The sequence below is a fragment of the Lynx rufus genome, unplaced genomic scaffold (genome assembly GCF_022079265.1).
Source record: "Lynx rufus isolate CCGP_SWC_20201006 ecotype Redwood Valley unplaced genomic scaffold, mLynRuf1.p SCAF_4, whole genome shotgun sequence".
Taxonomy (NCBI): Eukaryota; Metazoa; Chordata; class Mammalia; order Carnivora; family Felidae; genus Lynx; species Lynx rufus.
Genome location: NW_025814856.1, coordinates 1,012,495 through 1,017,703, shown reverse-complemented (window position 1 = coordinate 1,017,703; position 5,209 = coordinate 1,012,495).

Sequence of the window (5,209 nt, the reverse complement as noted above, 5' to 3'; positions counted from 1 at the left end):
TTCCTTATCTCTATATTTTGCAAATTTAACTACACTATGTCTTGATTTTGATGTGAGTTCTTTGTGCCTTCTGGATTTGGATGTCTGTTTTCCTCCCCAGCTTAGGGAAGTTTTCAGCTATTATTGCCTCAAATAAACTTTCTGCCCCTTTTCTTCTTCTTATCCTGGGACTCCTATGATATGAATATTATTACGTTGGATCGAGTTACTGAGTTCCCGGAGTCTACTCTCAAGATCTATCATTCTTCTTTCTTTATTTTGTTCAGCTTCATTTTTTCTCCATAATTTTATCTTCTATATCACTTATTCATTCTTGTGCTTCTTCCATCCTTGTGTTCATTACACCTACATGGTTTCAAATCTCAGTTACAGCTGAAATCCTGACTAGGATCTCAAGTTCTTTGTTGCTTTAAATTCAGCATCAGGCATATTATTTATGTCTGCTTCAGTTAGATCCCTGGCCATGACCTCTTTTTATTCTTTCTTTTAGGAAGAATTCCTCTATCTTACAATTTTGTCTAGGTCTCTGTCTTCTTCTCTGTGTTAGGAAAGCCTGTGTCCTCCTCCTGGGCCAGCAGTACCTGCAGAGCACAAGGAGGTGGGACTTGGTGTAAGCAGGTTAGGTAGCCAGTGTTGATGCTGTGCTGTTTACTGAAGTTGGTTTATGCTGAGGGGTGGGGTAGGGAAATGGCACCAACCAGTTCTTTTGCCCCTAAATTTGCTGCTCTCAGGGATGCCCTCCCAGAAGAGTGAACAAAGGTGCCCTAGGTTTTTTTCAGATCGCTATTCTTGCACTGTCTGTGTCTGGGTTGCTTGTCTCCCTGGAGTAGTGCAGTGTACTTTGGGCTCTGTCCAAAGCTGGCTGATGTTTATTTTCTTTAAAATTTTTTTTAAATGTTTATTTTTGAGAGTGGGGGAGGGGCAGAGAGAGAGGAGGAGACAGAGAACCTCAAGTAGACTCTGCACTGTCAGCACAGAGCCCAGTGTGGGGCTTGAACTCACAAACCAGGAGATCATGACCTGAGCCAAAACCAAGAGTTGGATGCTTAACCGACTAAGCCACCCACGTGCCCCACAAGCTTGCTGACTTTTAAAATTACAAATTTCAGGGACCTGGTGTGGCAGGGACCTGCACTGGTCCTATGGGAAGGGTCTCACCATGCTGGGATTGATGCAGGTTTGACTCAGAAAGGCAGCCATACCAGATCACAGGGGCATGGCATTTGGAGCAAGCAGGCTAAACAGCCAGTGTCCATTTAACCACCCCTCAACAGGTGTCTCTGTGCCTATGCTGAGGGGTGAGGGAAATGGCACCTGTGGGCTCTTCTGTCCCTTGAGAGGTGACTCTGCGAATGTCACCTCTCACAGATGCACTCCATAAAGAGGAAAGTCTCTCCCTCTGTCCCTTTGGTGATCCTGAGATCATACAGTCAGCCCAGGATTGTTTGCCTGCCTTCTCTCTAGGAGTAGGGCAGTGGTCTCAGGTCTCTATCCCAGACAAGCATGCCAACCTCTGAAACTCCAGTCTTTGAGCCCTGCTGGTCCGCTCCTCTCATTTTCCCAGACAATGGTTTTGGAGAAGTGTTCTCTTTGTCCATATCCCTGTGTGATCAATCTTCTCTTACCTTTCTCTGCAACCGAGGCTCCCTTTCCTCCATGGCACCCGCCATCTGTTTCTCCCCCAAACCACATCTCCACCCTTCCTAACTTCCTCAGTGTGGCCTCGCCTCTCCCTCTAGTTATGTGCGGTTTGTTCTGTCAGTCCCCAGATTGATCTGTTAGGCATTCAGAGTGATTTGATGCTATCTACCTGCATTAGAGGGATGAGGCAAGCCTGGAGTCCTCCTCCTATGTTGCCATATTAGCACCACCCTTCGATTGCTACCAGTTGAAGGAATTTTCTTAGTATTTTCTTATAAGGTGCTTCTCTTAGGAAAAAAAAATTCTTAGATTTTTGTTATTTGGAAATGTGTTCATTTTGCCTTCACTGTTGGAAGTTAGCTTTCTGGATGCAGATTCTTTATTGGCAGCTGCTCATTCTCTCAGCACTCCACAAATGTTATTCCATTCCCTTTGACCTCTGCTGTCTCTGCTGAGGATCAGCACTTGTCTTATTGTGGTTCCCTTTTAGGTGACAGGTTTTTCTCTTGCTGCTTTCGTGATCCCTCCTCAGGCCTAACTTCCACAATTTTTACTACGATATATCTGCTCGTGGATCTATTTGCAGTTTTACTCTTTGGAATCAGTCCATTGAGCGTCTAGATGCGTATTTGATTTTCAATAACTTTGGATCATTTTTAGCCATTACTTCTTAAAAATTTTTTTTAATATTTATTTTTGAGAGAGAGAGAGTATGAGCAGGGGAGGGCAGAGAGAGAGGGAGACACAGAATCCAAAACAGGCTCCAGGCTGTCAGCACAGAGCCCGACATGGGGCTCAAACTCATGAATGGCGAGATCATGACCTGAGCCAAAGTCAGATGCTCAACCGACTGAGCCACCCAGGTGCCCCATTTTAGCCATTATTTCTTGAGTATTTGTTCTCTCCTGTCCTTGTACGGCCATCACATGTATGTTGGTACACTAGGCAGTACCCCACATTACTTCCACATTTTTATTCTCTCTGTTCTTTGGATTGTATAACCAATCAGTCTGTCTGCAAGTTCACTAATTATCCTGACCGTTTTAAACTACCATTAGCCCTTGTAGTGAATTACTTTATAACCCAGGGAGTTGATGGTTCTCTGTGTCAGGTCTCCAACACCAACCTCAGATATGAGGACTCGCTATGAGGACTCAGGGAAATATTTATTCCACAGAAGGACTTATTTCAGAAAAGCTGTTATGCACAGTGCTGCAGTTTATTACTGGGAAAGGGTCTGTATTGAAATTAGTGAATGGAAAAGGAACATGGGGCAGAATCCAGGAGATGTCAGGCTCAAGGTCCAACTCATCCCCTCTCAATGAAATTGTACAGATAGAGCTTAATGTGTGACAACATTTGTGAAATATTTGTAGTCGGTGAACCTTGGAGGCCTTGGATTTTATTTGAGGATTGGTCATGGGCATGCCCATGTTGCTGGTCTTAGCTTCTTAGCATCCAGTTCCTCTAGAAGTCTGATACAATGTGCCCCAAGGCCCCAGGTGTACAAAAGGAGGCATGCATCAGAAATCACACTGTTAAATACTTGGAGACTAAAGAACATCCTATTAAAGAATGTATGGGCTGACCAAAAAGTTAAAGAGGAAATTAAAAAGTACATGGAAGCCAATGAAAATGATAACACCATAAACCAAAACCTCTGGGACACAGCAAAGGCAGTCATAAGAGAGAAGTATATAGCAATCCAGGCCTTCCTAAAGAAGGAAGAAAGGTCTCAGATGCACAACCTAACCTTACACCTTAAAGAGCTGGAAAAAGAACAGCAAATAAAACCCCAAACCAGCAGAAGGCAGGAAATGATTACAGCAGAAATCAGTGCAATCGAAACCAAAAAAAACAAAAACAAAAAAACAGATTAATGAAACCAGAAGCTGGTTCTTTGAAAGAATTAACAAAATTGATAAACCACTACCCAATTTGATCAAAAAGGAAAAGGAAAGGACCCAAATAAATAAAATCAAGAATGAAAGAGGAGAGATCACAACCAACACAGCAGAAATAAAAATAATAGAATATTATGAGCAATTATACGCCAATAAAAAGGGTAATCTGGAAGAAATGGACAAATTCCTAGAAACATATACACTACCAAAACTGAAACAGGAAGAAATAGAAAATTTGAATAGACCCATAACCAGTAAAGAAATTGAATTAGTAATCAAAAATCTGCCAAAAAACGAGTCCAGGGCCAGATGGCTTTCACCAAATATTTAAGGAAGAGTTAACACCTATTCTCTTGAAGCTGTTCCAAAAGTAGAAATGGAAAGAAAACTTCCAAACTCTTTCTATGAAGCCAGCATTACCTTGATTCCAAAAGCAGACAAAGACCCCACTAAAAAGGAGAACTATAGACCAATTTCCCTGATGAATATGGATGCAAAAATCCTCAAAATTAGCCAACCGGATCCAACAATACATTAAGAAAACTATTCACCATGACTGTTGCAGGGAGTATGGCCGGAGTCGCAAAAGAAGAGTCTGCAAGCAAAATGGTTAAGTGAAGGTCCTCATACTCGAGTCGGAATGAGGCCCGACTCCAGAATGAAGCCCCCTTTTACTAGGGAAATTGCTAAAGGCTACGTGCATAAAGTCAGCTCAGCAAGTGTATTAATCAACTTAATAGTTTTGTTTTTCAAGGTTGAATTTCTAGATAATTGTTCTTTATGAAGCCAGGAAGGGTCGGGAGTGAAGGAGGATCCGGCCCTGGACAATGCCTCAAGGCATTCCTTAAGAGCAGCAGCCACGTTCAGCTGTGAAAACGTCCTAAGGGGGCGCCTGGGTGGCGCAGTCGGTTAAGCGTCCGACTTCAGCCAGGTCACGATCTCACGGTCCGGGAGTTCGAGCCCCGCGTCAGGCTCTGGGCTGATGGCTCAGAGCCTGGAGCCTGTTTCTGATTCTGTGTCTCCCTCTCTCTCTGCCCCTCGCCCATTCATGCTCTGTCTCTCTCTGTCCCAAAAATAAATGTTGAAAAAAAAATTTTTTTTAAAAAGAAAAAAAAAAAAAAACGTCCTAAGGCCTTGCACCTGCTCCAGCCTTTCCCTTTTGAAGTCTTTTCCTTTGATGTTTTTCTCCTACATCTTCCACATCTTCCCCTTTTTCTTTCATTTGGCAAAGCTGAACTACAAAGACAGAGGCTTGTGAGGCATATTCTTGGCTTCGTCATTGGCCTCTTCTCCAGACTAGGTATATCCAAACAAGACAAAGATTAATATAAGAATACCATGGGGCGCCTGGGTGGCGCAGTCGGTTAAGCGTCCGACTTCAGCCAGGTCACGATCTCGCGGTCCGGGAGTTCGAGCCCCGCGTCAGGCTCTGGGCTGATGGCTCAGAGCCTGGAGCCTGTTTCCGATTCTGTGTCTCCCTCTCTCTCTGCCCCTCCCCCGTTCATGCTCTCTCTGTCCCAAAATAAATAAACGTTGAAAAAAAAAATTTAAAAAAATAAATAAATAAATAAAAAGAATACCAATCGCAGAAAAGCTTAAGGTTTTGCATAATTCATTGGATTCAATTCTGAGATTCAATTAGTTATCTCAGCTAGAGAGGGAGC